Source organism: Procambarus clarkii, chromosome 2 (assembly GCF_040958095.1).
Source record: "Procambarus clarkii isolate CNS0578487 chromosome 2, FALCON_Pclarkii_2.0, whole genome shotgun sequence".
Lineage (NCBI taxonomy): Eukaryota > Metazoa > Arthropoda > Malacostraca > Decapoda > Cambaridae > Procambarus > Procambarus clarkii.
Genome location: NC_091151.1, coordinates 47,070,811 through 47,085,305, shown reverse-complemented (window position 1 = coordinate 47,085,305; position 14,495 = coordinate 47,070,811).

Sequence of the window (14,495 nt, the reverse complement as noted above, 5' to 3'; positions counted from 1 at the left end):
ACTGTGGCTGTTGTTCTCATGCAGTGGCTGTTGCTGTTGTCGTTCTCAGGCTGTGGGTGTTGTCGTTCTCACACGACTCTCTTAGTTCTTACATACACGTTCTCCACTTGTCTGTGTATGCTGTGATGGCCCGTATGTTCTGTGCTGTCTGTATGTATTCAAGCCTTTTTAAACATCTGTTTTACTGCTTTTACTTTTTAGTTTGATTTCAGGCACTGCTTGTCAAGCTTTTTTTTAGTTTGTCTATTGGGGGATGAATAAATCTTCTTTTTTCAACTTCTTTGCCTTTGTTTTACATGCATAATGGCTGCTGTTGTTTCTCTCCAGAGTTCTATCCCCCCATGGCATTCTTTCGAGGAATGCTCTCATCTTCTCGTACTCCCTTTTTTTACGTAATGTTGGTCTCCCACTCTTCCCCTCTCTTCTTGTCCTTGTGTCGTGGCCTTCGTCGCCTCCAGGTGACATATTAAACAATGCACTAACGAATGTCCACTCATAAAGTCTCACTTTACGAGATCACACAAAACACGAGAAAAGAATTATTGCTTTTTATTTAGAAAAACAAAAGTCATCTAACCAAAATAGACTTTTCGAGCAATCAGTATGAGGGGAGATGCCTATAGGCTGGTACGTAGAGACTCAACACTTGTATGTAAAACATGTTGACCAAACCACACATTAGAAATTTAAGGGGCGACGACGTTTCGGTCCGTCCTGGACCATTCTCAAGCCAATCGACTTGTGAATGGTCCAGGACGGACCGAAAGGTCGTCGTCCCTTCACTTTCTAGTGTGTGGTTTGGTCAACATATTTCAGCCACGTTATTGTGTCTCCTCGTCTGCATGTATATGCAAAACAGTCAAAAAAGTGTCCAAAAAAGACAGCTGGTCAACTTTCAAAAATCAAATAATGTGTCCCCCGTTCTGCTCTTTTCATTCTATATTACTCATTAATTCACCCGCTATCTTTATTTATTTATTTATTTATATACAAGAAGGTACATTGGCTTTATGAGAGTATATAGCATTCAAATTCAAACATTTTATTCTGTTAAAAGTACATACTAAGAGGATGAGTTACAAACATAATGTTGGATTTATATATATCTAGTACATACAATACCTAAAGCCACTAACATAGCGTTTCGGGCAGGTCCTTAATCTAACAGATAATTTTAAGTTGGTAGTTTCTAGCAAAATTGAGAAATGTTAACAGGTAAATTGTAAGAAAATTTAACGAAGATTAATAGGTACATTATAATAACATTTGAGGCTTATCAACAGGTACATTGTAGCATAGTTTGAGGATTATTTCTAGGTATAGTGTAGAACACATAATGAATATGTATTCAATATAACTTAAGGTACCTGTGCATGGGGGATTAACCACCGCAGATAACCTCAAACTATCTCTTAACTGCCTCAAACTATCTCTTAACTGCCTCAAATTATCTCTTAACTGCCTCAAACTACTTCAGACCCATCATCACCCCAGCAGAAATAGACTATAAGAACTATAAAAAATTATACACCCCCCCCCGCAAACAGTGGCAAAAGCAGTCGGTTAACAACCAAAACGTCCCTGGTTCGATTCCCGCGGAGCGTGCAGACGTTTGGGCAAGTTTTCTTTCACTTAATGCCTCTAGCTGTTCACGTAGCGGGGGAGAAAAATATTTACCCGCGATTTAGGCAACTGTTGTGGTCTGCATCCTGGGAAATCTCAGTAGTTAGCATAAGGAATTATTCTCGTACGAAACGCGAAAGCGCTTCACACAATCAGTCTCATCTGGAATTAGTCTAGTCTGCATTATTCGTCTCACTCTACGATATATTAATTCTACCTTGCAATTTGTTCTTCAAGATTGTCTCTAATTGTTGTTACGGTAAGAGAAATGTGCAAGGGGATAGCGAGACTCAGAGTGAGAGAGAGAGAGAGAGAGAGAGAGAGAGAGAGAGAGAGAGAGAGAGAGAGAGAGAGAGAGAGAGAGAGAGAGACGGAGGGGATTGAAGCCTAAGCGACACAATGAGAATATCTAATCTGAATTCAGTTGGTCTCAATACTTGCTTTTTTCTGGGCTGTGACTTGTGATGTTCAATATTCATTACCCACGCCACCATTTGTGGGTGTGTGAGTCAGGTGAGGCAGTCTGTGTGTATGGGGGTCCCTTCACCCGTGTGGGGGTCCCTTCACCCGTGTGGGGGTCCCATCACCCGTGTGAGAGGTCCCTTCACCCGTGTGAGTGTGACAGGTTACTATTAAAAACAAAACTGGACCACTATCATTCCGTGCTGATGGGCATTGTGGACTCCGACGACTGTGGTTCACAGTTTAAACACTGCTGACGTAAGAATATGAGATATAGACTGTGTTTCAACACGCTTGCAATAGGCTATTTCTTCCCGTTGAACCACAGATTCCGTCTCCGCCAGGGCGACAAGCAGCTGTCAAGGCGAGATTTAAAACCTGATCCCAAAAGCCAGATATATATATATATATATTTCTATACGACACCGACATCTCATTGATGTGTCCCCAGAGGTATTATTCAAGCCACCGTTACCACACGACCTTAGAGAGTGTGAAATAGGTCACACAAAGTCTCCTAAATAAGGCAGAGCAATTCAGGAGTAGCAAAAGCTGATCTGAGAGACATATAGGATCTCATAGAGGGACTCGTTTTCACAGCGTGGGATCCATATGTTGTTGTTTTTAGATTCAGCTGCTGGGAACAAAACTATGCAAGTAGCACGGGGTATGGTGAGCCCGTAGTGGACTTACCTGGCACAGGAGCGGGGCTGTAACTCTCTACGACCGCTCTGGGGGGGGGGGATCCAAATTTAAGTGGCCCTTATATCACACACTCCAATTGTGTCTTAAATGAGGCGAAAGCGCTAAGCTAATACGACTGTGTAGCTCTTGGAAGTGATGTAAGGATAGGATAGGAGGAAGGAACGGTGCCCAACCACCAGGATCGAACACCGACCAGCAAGAAGCGAGCCTGTTGCTGTACTGACCAGTCAAAACGGATCAGTATCAAGTGACATCGATTTGCAAGTGCTTTGGTACGACCATCGAACCTCATAGTGACCTAAACGATGATCAAAGTCTTCAGTGATCAAAACATAAATGATGATCCTAAATTGATGTCAGTCTTTTCCACTCATCCTTCCCTCCTCTTCCTTGTCATCCCTTCTACCCCTCTCATTTCCCTTCTCTCTCGACCCCCCTATCCCCCACACCTTTACTACCTATCCCACGTCCCTCTCCAGCTTTACCACCTCTCCGTTTTCTTTCATGCAGTATGCAAATGCTGTTTACAGTGATTTGATCCTATTTAGCTGGCTCTGGCCGTGTTCTTTCGCTCCCAAGTTCTGTGATGCTAACTAATGTCCTGCAGCCCCTTCCGCAATCATCTGTGACTTACGAGCAGCCAAAACGATTAAGCAGGGGGAGAAAAAAGGTAAGTCAAAATAACATCAAACACTCGTATCATATGAATCACAAAGAAAATGGGAGATACGAGTTGAACGGGCGGTGACACGATGGAGACCAAAAAAAAACGGGAAGAGGGCGTCGCTTCCAGCCCTCGTTTTCTTTTTAATAAGAAGTCAATAGAGCAGATAATCTATTCAACCCTTTGATATGACGAATTATGGTAGAGGGGGTGAGGTGGGTTTAGAGAGGGGTGGTGGTAGTGTCATAGTGAACAAGGGGAAGATCCTAACCCCCTGCACCCCTCCTATAGTCCTGTAATACTATGGTCAGCCAGACATCTGTTCCTCGTCCTTATTGTAATAATGTATTCATGCAGATGATGGCAGGACAGCGTACGCAAACACAGGGTCGTACCTCCCTCCCTGCGTGCGTGTGTGTGCGTGTGTGTGTGTGTGCGTGTGTGTGTGTGTGTGTGTGTGTGTGTGTGTGTGTGTGTGTGTGTGTGTGTGTGTGTGTGTGTGTGTGTGTGTGTGTGTGTGTGTGTGTAGCAGTGTGGACTAACAATTTTCCACCTCGAGGTGTACATGTGACTGCCTGACATGTACACGGCTCCTAGTACAATTACCGCAGGTTGGTTTGTAGGTAAATAAGACACGTGTGTAGCATTCCCGCAGGGTTGCTGTAGGTACAGGTGTGTAGCATCCAATTAGTGTTGGTACAGGTGTGTGTTGACATCCAATCAAAGCTGGTGCAGGTGTGTAAGATCCAGTCAGAGCTGGTACAGGTGCAAAACATGTTCCAACCACACCGGACTGTAGACCTCTGTATAGGCACATGTGCAGAGACGTGATATATATATATATATATATGTATCCTCGGGGGTAGACTATGACCCCTGAGGTCACGTGCCGTACGTGTTTGGGGTTTACAAGTACGTCAGAGTACGTCTGTGTACGACAATTATCACCAGCATGTATCCATCCCTTCGGGTTAGCCTAACACAGGCTAGGTTAGGCTATATTAGGTGCTTTGTTACATTATTTATTTATTATGCAATCATTGTATCTATAATAAATACACTGATGTCAACTTCAATAATAAAGTTTTCAGCGTAAATTATAAATAATCTAGGCGGCCTACATAATTAAAACAATATAATCGAACGTATAATTCTAATATGTCAACAAATCGAGAGATCAGGAAATTGGGGAAAAAAACAGTCAAATTGTTGATCTTTTGAAAGTTAGGATCACAAATAAGAGAACATCGAGGCGAGAGACTTGCCTGCTTCCCTGATCTTGCTGGCGATGTTGCGTAGCTGGCGATGTTGCGTAGCTGGCGATGTTGCTTAGCTGGCGATGTTGCGTAGCTGGCGATGTTGCGTAGTTGGCGATGTTGAACTTCACCCCCTTCCTCCCCCCATCCCTCCTCCTCCCCTCCATGCACCCTTGTCGCCCCCTCCCCCCCCCCCCCCCCGCGAAACCCTCGCGATCCGCTCCATTACGCGATTACCGCGAACACAAGCTGGGCGGATTCGCTGGCACCGAGGCATCCCTTCAATAGACAAAATATGATGCGACCGTGAAGGCCCCAGACCGATGTTTGCCAGAATGATACAGACGGATGGTAGAGCTGTGTGACCCTCGGGGAGGGAGAGGGGGGTTGAGGGTAGGTTAGGTTAGGTTAGGTTAGGGGTCCTTCCTATCTTATTTCCGTTGTGTGTGAGACAGGATGCCTGTATACTTGTGGTTATCGAGGCCCCTCCTAGATCAGCTTGCCCACGATGCAACTTACAATGCCATATGGCACCTATTTACAGCGCCCAATCGTTTCTGTCCAGGCCAGGGATCGAACCCTGCATTCTGGATTGTGATTGGAGGACGTAGACTACTAAACAACACCCGGTGTGTAGAGAGGATCTCTCTCAGCGAGGCTAGACTCTCCTCTAAATGCTTACTAGGGACTCAGAGGTTACGAGACGGATTAATGTGGTGGAAGATAACCAAAAAAAATAAACTACAAGATGACTTGGCTCACCAAGTGGCTGGTGGAGGTTAACTCGAGCGCGTGCAAAGTAATGGTTCTGTTGAGACCAGGAGGCCGGACACACGGTAATACACGTGGCAGGAAACTCTTAGGTTCGTATGACATTGAACCGCGGTCTTCACCACGGTCCTCTGCTTTCCCATGGCCGGAAAATGAAGCTTGTTGACGAGACGGGACCAAAGAGCCGAAGCTCAACCCCCGCAAGCACAATTAGGTGAGTACTAGGACAACAATGATCATTCCCAGACTGCCCCGTACACCTGTTGCCACAGAGGTGTCACATGTAAAGAAACGGGGCTACAATTTTCCGTCTTGCCCGGGAATCGAACCCTGGACATTGAGAGCAAACTGTACTGACCAATGTTGTCTAACTTGGAAACGCTTTTAGAAATCTGATCAAGGATTCATTCAGGACCTGGTATACCACGTATATCAGCCTAATTCTCAAATATGCAGCGCCAGCGAGTAGTATTGATCTTATCAGACAAAGATGGATAAAGTTCATAAGTATGTCACCAGACTAGACCCCAGAGCCAAGAGGCATGAGTTACAAGGAGACAAAATGCATTATATCTCACGTCACTGGAAAATATGTTAGTGGAATTGACTTTATCTTACCTTAAAAGGAAGGGTACACAGGTGGAGACTTATCTCAGTGTGTGAACAAAGAATATATTGTCTGAACAGTAAACAGTGTGCCCTGGAAGGAGGAGGACGCAGACTCCAGACATATATATATATATATATATATATATATATATATATATATATATATATATATATATATATATATATATATATATATATATATATGTATATATGATTTCTCACTGAACACTAATATTATCTTCTCCTACCACCCCCATTCTTTTGTATGTACACATATATATTTACTTTATTTGAACTTTGTTACAAAAAAGGAGTTACATATGGGTAACAAAGATGGTTATCATAGGTTGTCGAGTTCCTCCAGCTCCTCAGATGGCGGGCAGGAACCCTGGATGCAGTGCGTATATATATATAATATATATATATATATATATATATATATATATATATATATATATATATATATATATATATATATATATATATATATATATATGTCGTACCTAGTAGCCAGAACTCACTTCTCAGCCAACTATTCAAGGCCCGATTTGCCTAATAAGCCAAGTTTTCCTGAATTAATATATTTACTATAATTTTTTTCTTATGAAATGATAAAGCAACCCTTTTCTCTATGTATGAGGTCAATTTTTTTTTATTGGAGTTAAAATTAACGTAGATATATGACCGAACCTAACCAACCCTACCTAACCTAACCTAACCTAACCTATATTTATAGGTAAGGTTAGGTTAGGTAGCCAAAAAAAGCTTGGTTAGGTTAGGTTAGGTAGACGAAAAAACATTAATTCATGAAAACTTGGCTTATTAGGCAAATCGGGCCTTGAATAGTAGGCTGAAAAGTGCGTTCTGGCTATTAGGTACGACATATATATATATATATATATATATATATATATATATATATATATATATATATATATATATATATATATATATATATATATATATATACACACATATACATATATTTACCTGAGGGGCCACTAACACTAGTGGCCTCGACGAGGACAGGAAGCTGGCGGCTTGTCAAAGGTCCCCTCCATTTGCCTTGATGATCATTTCCAGTTGGATTTTTTAAATTTAACAGAGTTTTGGCATTTACGGCTTCGGCGGGTAGGCGGTTCCATGGGTTTATAACCCTGTGGGTGAAAAAGCATCTGTTCCCATTGTGGCTTGTTGAGCTAGAAACCGTTTATATATACACAAGAAAGTACAATGAGTTGTGAAATTACACGTGTTGGTGATTTAGTGAAACATTCGTGCAAAGCCACTAACATATCGTTTCAGCCAGAGTTTAAGAGACTCTTGAGTATTGGATACTCCAGACGCCTCATGGTTGAGAGGTGGGGACAAGCAGCTGGAGCTCAACCCCTAACAGGCAGAGTTAGGTGAGACCAATTAGGTGAGCACCTGTGGCCACCACAACATGACCCGTGGGCCGTGTTGCGTATGCGTTTACAACCATGCAATATGCGGCTCCCCTCTTGCATGCTGTTGCATATTTATATAACATTTGTTTTGTATTGGTGACAAGTTATTCAATTATTTCTAACAGTATACCCTCCATCGTTTCTCTCTCTCTCTCTCTCTCTCCCTCTCTCTCTCTCTCTCTCTCTCTCTCTCTCTCTCTCTCTCTCTCTCTCTCTCTCTCTCTCTCTCTCTCTCTCTCTCTCTCTCTCTCTCTCTCTCTCTCTCTCTCTCTCACTCTCTCTCTGACCCTCGCCCTCCCCCCATCCTTGTTACGCCAGAAGTTAACCCTTTTGTCAATATTAGTCTATGACAAATTGGTGACGTTACGAGCTGTGAGACGCTTCCCCCCTCCCTCCCCCCCCCCTCTCCCCGTCTCTTCTCATTCCCCTCCAGTTCTCTCACTCCCTACCACGGTCTCTGTCTCAACTCTCTCCTTCTATTCACGCCCCCTCTTTCCTCCTCCCATGCACGCTCTTCTCTCCCATGTGCACCCATATCTCTCCTCCCATGCACGTCCTTGTCTCCTCTCACTCCCTCTCGCCTCCCTCTCCCAAGGTGGCGGGGCCTTAAGAGCTAGAGCTCGCTCCCTCGTCGTCACTAACAGGTAAGCTCTAGGCTATGTATGCAGACTCCATACATGGAGTCATGTATAAATAGCTCATAGCACTTGAAAGGTTTATGCATGGGGAAGTCGAGTACCATACACTAGTGGAGAGGCGGGGTCCAAGAGCGTTAACTCAACCCCCCCCTCAGAAGCACAGCTAGATGTGGACAGGACATCAGCCTGTGTCCTGTCGAGCGTTTACAACGTCACTAAACTAATGTATTAAATATTCCTGAACCTAACCTAACCGAGGACTACCACCCCTTAAAGAAAACGGGACATCGTGTCAATTTTGTGAGCCGCTACGATTGTTTTTTAGCACATAAAATTTGGCGTCTTAAAGGATTTATACAACAAAATGCGATGTATTATTCAAGAGGAAGTATAAGTTATACACAGAGATACAGATATGTTTAATTCTAGGTCAAGAAAACTAGATAAACTTCCCTTTATTGTGTCTTTGGTTTTTGTGCATACTTAGCCTAACGGGATCTGTTGGTAATGGAGACATCCACCTGCGTCTGTTGGTAATGGAGACATCCACCTGCGTCTGTTGGTAATGGAGACATCCACCTGCGTCTGTTAGTAACGGAAACATCTATCTCTACGTCTGCTATTAATGGAATGAAGATATATTGAAGGTCAGCTTGTTGCAAGTTACCAACAGTGGTATCTCTTTGCAACTAGCAACACTATCTTAGCGGTATCTAGACGACGCACATGACCTACCGTTGTCTGTTAGCAACGGAAGCTCAACCCCTCCACCCCCCCCCCCCCCTCTATCCCCCCCCCTATATAAAGAGTAGCTAACAGCAAGCCCTTTAAAGCGGGCGGTGAAACAAGCGAGGACTGTATGACAAAAGGATTCCCTCGCCGTATAATTGGATCATTTCCCGCCTTTGTGTATAATGATAAAGTGATGGCCAGGAGGGCGGGAACAGTTTTGGCGGCAGATTTGAAATGATCCCGCCGGGTTAAAAAAAAACGAAGAACGACTTATGAAAATCAATAAAGAATGGGATGCTGGGAGGAGATAGTGGTAGGGGGGGGTTCTGGCGGGAGTATTGGATATGCTACTGTTGGTGTTTCATTAGATTAATGTCATTGCCCCATGGGGAAATGGCGGTGGGAGGGGTGAGGTGTCAGGTAGGATGAATATTGAATAAGGTGAGAGCGTTCGACGCGCTTATGTTCACTTGAATATATCATGAATGAATTTTCAATTACAAAGAACCATAATTCTGTGCTTGGACAGTTTACTTCATTTATAACCAAATCAATATAGATTATTTATAAAAATTTTCTTTGCAAAAATTAGTACACGTCTTTCTTTGGTATAATAATAATATTAATAATACATTATTATTAAGAAGGATCGTAATATTAATTATAACTCATACGGTTGGCATTAACACCAAAACTTATGAACAAATACAAGTTTTGTGTACCAAAACTTGGTTGGCAAGAACAACCATCAAACTCATGTCTATGGCTGTCAATAACAACAAAAATTTAACCTATCGTATGGCTGGAAACAACAACAACAGAAGCTCACCGTATCGTACGTCTGGCAACAACAACAACAACAACAGAAGCTCACCGTATCGTACGTCTGGCAACAACAACAACAACAGAAGCTCACCGTATCGTAAGTCTGGCAACAACAACAGAAGCTCACCGTATCGTACGTCTGGCAATAATAGTACAGTAAAAAAAGGGAACATTCATAATAGGTTTTGTTAGTCAGCTGTCACAATGGTAGGAGATTATCGTGTCTGTAAGTTAAGCAGCAATACTTGTCATAATAAATGGGTTAGATTTGTGCTCATTGTTATCACCAAAACATATTTCTTATATAAAAAAATATGTACACTGATATTTGTAAACACGTCCCAATATATAATTATTGTTATTGTTATTATATATCAGGACGTGCTTACAATTATCAATGTATATCATTTTATCTTATAATAGAACAGAAATAGAATGTATAAATAATAAACATTTATTATTTATAACACATATTTAGTGAATAAATCATTTTAAGTATTCAATAAAACCAAGCAAATTAAAATGTTTCACTGAAGATATATAATTATTAGACGGAAATAATTAAGAAATAAAGCAAGAATTAGTGTTCAGGTGTTAGTTATTATTTCTTATTGTAATATTTAAGACGAATGCGCCCGTTATGGGACACTAAAACCAAATTTTCGGATGTCACCAATATCCTTTCTCTAGATACTGATATTCCCAATCTAGGGAGCTGTTGTTATTAATCTAGGGGGTTAGGCGAAGAATGATACGATTTTAGATTGAATTCCATCCATACTTAAAGCTTCAGATTCCATTAAGTTGTCAATGCTTATATTTGGCAACTAGTTCACATAAGAACAGCACTGTCACTCTACACAACAATGAATTTTATGGGTACTATGCAAGCTCTGGTTCTTTTTTTTCATACAAAACAGCAATTGTAGAGTTATGGGATCTTTAGGCACAGATCTCTGGAAGTAATCAATGCATGGACACAATAAATATATGTAGGTTTTGGGAGCTCAGTTTTTCTGAATAGATGTCATGGATCATGTAGCATAGTAGTCTATGTCTTCAGTTCACAACCAAGGGACCCCAGGTTATTCAATCCCACAGCAGGACAGAAACGATTAGGGATATTTCCTTTCATCGGATGCCTTATTTATTCACTTAACAGTGGAGTCCCAACCCACACATCTGAAAATGAAAAACCAACAACGTTTCTGACCGAAACGTCATCGGTTCTTCATTAGTGTTCGGGATTCGTAGTCCTGAGGTTCCGGGTTCGATCCCCGGTGGAGGCGAAAACAAATTGGCAGAGTTCCTTTCACCATGATGCGCCTGTTCACCTAGCAGTAAATAGGTACCTGGGAGTTAGCTGCTACGGGCTGCTTTTTGGGGGTATGTAACAAAAGGAGGCCTGGTCGAGGACCGGGCCGCGGGGACGCTATTTAAGTAAGCCCCGAAATCATCTCAAGATAACGTCATTGTGGCTCATCGTTTGCACCTAGCAGTATATATGAATGAACATATATACTCCTTAATGATAACTAAGGAGTTAACAAACTGTTGGGAGGGGGGGGGTGGGGGGTGGAAATTGCATCTTGGGGAAGGTCAGTAGTTGGTCTGGAGACTTCAATAGGCTTACGTTCAGGCTTCCTTGTTCCAACAATGGTAATAAAGTCTATACCAAAATATAGCATAAACATATAGACGTCGAACACATTAGGCTGATCGAATGTGTACTAGTTTCTCAGTATTGTATAGTGTTGGGAGAATGCTCATGTCCCACTTCTGTAGAGGGCAGTTTGGTAGTTTAAATAGCTGCCTGGTCATAAGGCAGGTACTGTAGTTACATGACCCTGGTTGCTACTGCTGCAGTGGGACAGGGAGTCAACTGGAAAATTTAGGGCTTCACAAATGAGATTCAATAACATGTGAGCCGTAGTGGACAAGTACTCGCCTAGTTGTGCTTCCGGGGTTGAGCTCTGGCTCTTTAGGCCCGCCTCTCAACTGTTACATATTCTTGTACATATGTCAATGAACTGGGTTTTTTTCCACACATCCCCAAGAAGCAGCTCGTAGCAGCTGTCTAACGCAGAGGTAATTATTTACTGCTAAGTGAACAGGGCCATCAGGGTGAAAAAATTATGCCCATTTGCTTCCGTCTCCGCCGGGAATCGAACCTGTACCCTTATGACTACGAATCTTGAGCGCTGTCCACTCAGCTGCCAGGGCCCCCTAGTGTGTAGGGCGCCCGACTATAAGTGTAGTCATGGCACTGATGATATGACTTAGAGGACACTACAAGACATCTGCTGATGTAGGAGCAGCTGGCTGTTAGGTAGTGCTCGTGTAACAATATAGACGTGTGGCTTACAATATATATATACTGTATATATACTACAAAAGCGCTTCACTCCACCTGTCAGAGGAGTTGATCTTGCATACCTTACGAGCTGATTTGCTCTGACTTAACAGACACAGCTGGCGATGGAAGTGCCACCTGGATTCTTGTAGCAGGCAGCATCTACAGTAGCTGTATTTTTAACTTGGCATACATAATGATTTTGGTTTGTGGACCAATGTCTTAGCTGTAGAGAGAGAAAGAAAAAAAAAAAAAAGACGCATGTATCAAGTTTGAGTCGCAGCTAAAATGCCTAACCGTGTTGGAACAATTCTCTCCAAGTACTAGTTTTATTCTCATTCCAGACAGTAACATGCTGGCGTCCAGACTGTGGTAAATATGGGGACACGAGGGTTAGGGAGTGATGAGGCAAGCAGGGTTTGGCAGATTTCCTCCTGACCCTTTTTTTTTTGTACGATTCCCAGAACTCATGGCTGAGATTAGCTTCTATCATTATTTATATTGGTTATCATTCTCCTAAAACAGCACAATATATAATGCAAATGATGATACCCCGAGATTATATAATGTCATGAAAATGACCTTTTTTCTGATATCAAGACCTGATGAAATTTTAACAGCACAAATTTATACATGTTGCAAAGTGAGAAGAAAATCACTGAAATCCTTATCTTTATTGCCTTCATGCTACTTATTGTTTAGCTGATGTTGCTGTTTTAGATTCATCTACTGAGAACAAAGGTTCCAAGCAGTACGGGCTATGGTGAGCCCGTAATGGACTTACTTGGCACAGGAGATGTGCGATTGTTTAGCATGGAACATGCAATATAAGCTTAGTGTTCAATACAAAAATGTTTGATTATTTCATTGAATTTTCTCTAAATTAAAGTATGCACAGCAAAGTCAAGTTTCATAGTACAGTAGTGATATGATATCGTTTGGTATACAAAATATTAGGGGGTGGTCACAAAAAGTTGATCAAACGAGGTTAACTAAAGCATAACCATAACTTTTTATTTATCTGAATAATCTTATCTCATGATACAGTGTCACTAAAATGATTGGCAAGATATTAAGTTCTATAATACATCAAATATGAAAACATTAATTTCTACTTAGAGTATTGTCAGATACATTGGTAATACACCCTAATGTACATAAGTCAAAAATATATTATATTGCCTCTTACAGTATTACCTGAGGGCCACTAATACTAGTGGCCTCGATGAGGACAGGTAGCCAGTGGCTTGTGAAAATTTCCACCATTTGGCTTGATGATCTTTTTCAGCTGTATTTTAAAACTCAGCAGTTTTGGTGTTTACGGCTTTGGCAGGTAGGCAGTTCCACGGTTTTACAACCCTATGGGTGAAAAAGCATCTCCTGTTTCTGTCCCACATTGTGGTTTGTTGAGCTTGAACCCGTTGCTTCTCTTTTGTGTTACATCTGACCTTTTGAAGAAATTGTCCGGATCGACATCCTCCAAACTGTTCAGTATTTTACAGGTTTTGATGAGATCCGCCCTGCCATGCCTGGTTTGCAGTGTTGCTAGCCCAGTGGCCTTCAACTGTTCCTGATACGTGAGATGACTAAGCTTTGGTATGATTTTTGTTGCACCTTCTCCAAAGCAGCCATGTCTTTCTGAAGATGAGGTCTACATGCCTGGATGCATGCACCCAGGTGGGGGCGCACCAGAGACTTATACAATTGAACGACTACTTTCTTTTTCTGGAAGGTATAGGTATGCTTGATTATTCCCAGAGTTTGGTTCACTTTTTTTACTGCCACTCCCACTTGCTGTGCAACTTTTAGTGAATGATAGCATACATGCATGTTAAAGCTCCACTATGTTATTAACCATAAAGCTCAGTGGGACAGATATTTTTTTTGGTCTATCATTCTTGCAAGTTTTATGAATGGCTCTTATAAAGAAAAGATAATTAATTATATATAGATACATAAATGAAGTTGACTATATTAATGTAAGTAATATTAAAATATTTGTCTGCATTACTGCACTGTAAATTAAGAGGCATACGCTATTTCCTGGTATTCAAATTAGCATTTGCCATAATTCTCCAACCTGTATTTTTATGTACTTATTTTAATACATAGGAACATAATGGCACCACCAACATAATGATATTTGTTTTATCTGAGATCAATGCCCCCCCTTGCCATGTCCGAGCTGTGGGTGGACCATTAAGTCTTGACACCAGCTTCTTGGCTAGTTTCAATCCCCATGATGCTTAGTCAGGCAGATCATGAAAAAAAGGGGCCAATATGATCACTACAGTACATATAAAATAATAACAGGAATCAATGAGATTGACAAAGAATTCTTGAAATCTACATCTTCAAGAACAAGCATTTATAGACTGAAGCTAAGGAAACAAAGCTCCAAAAAACATC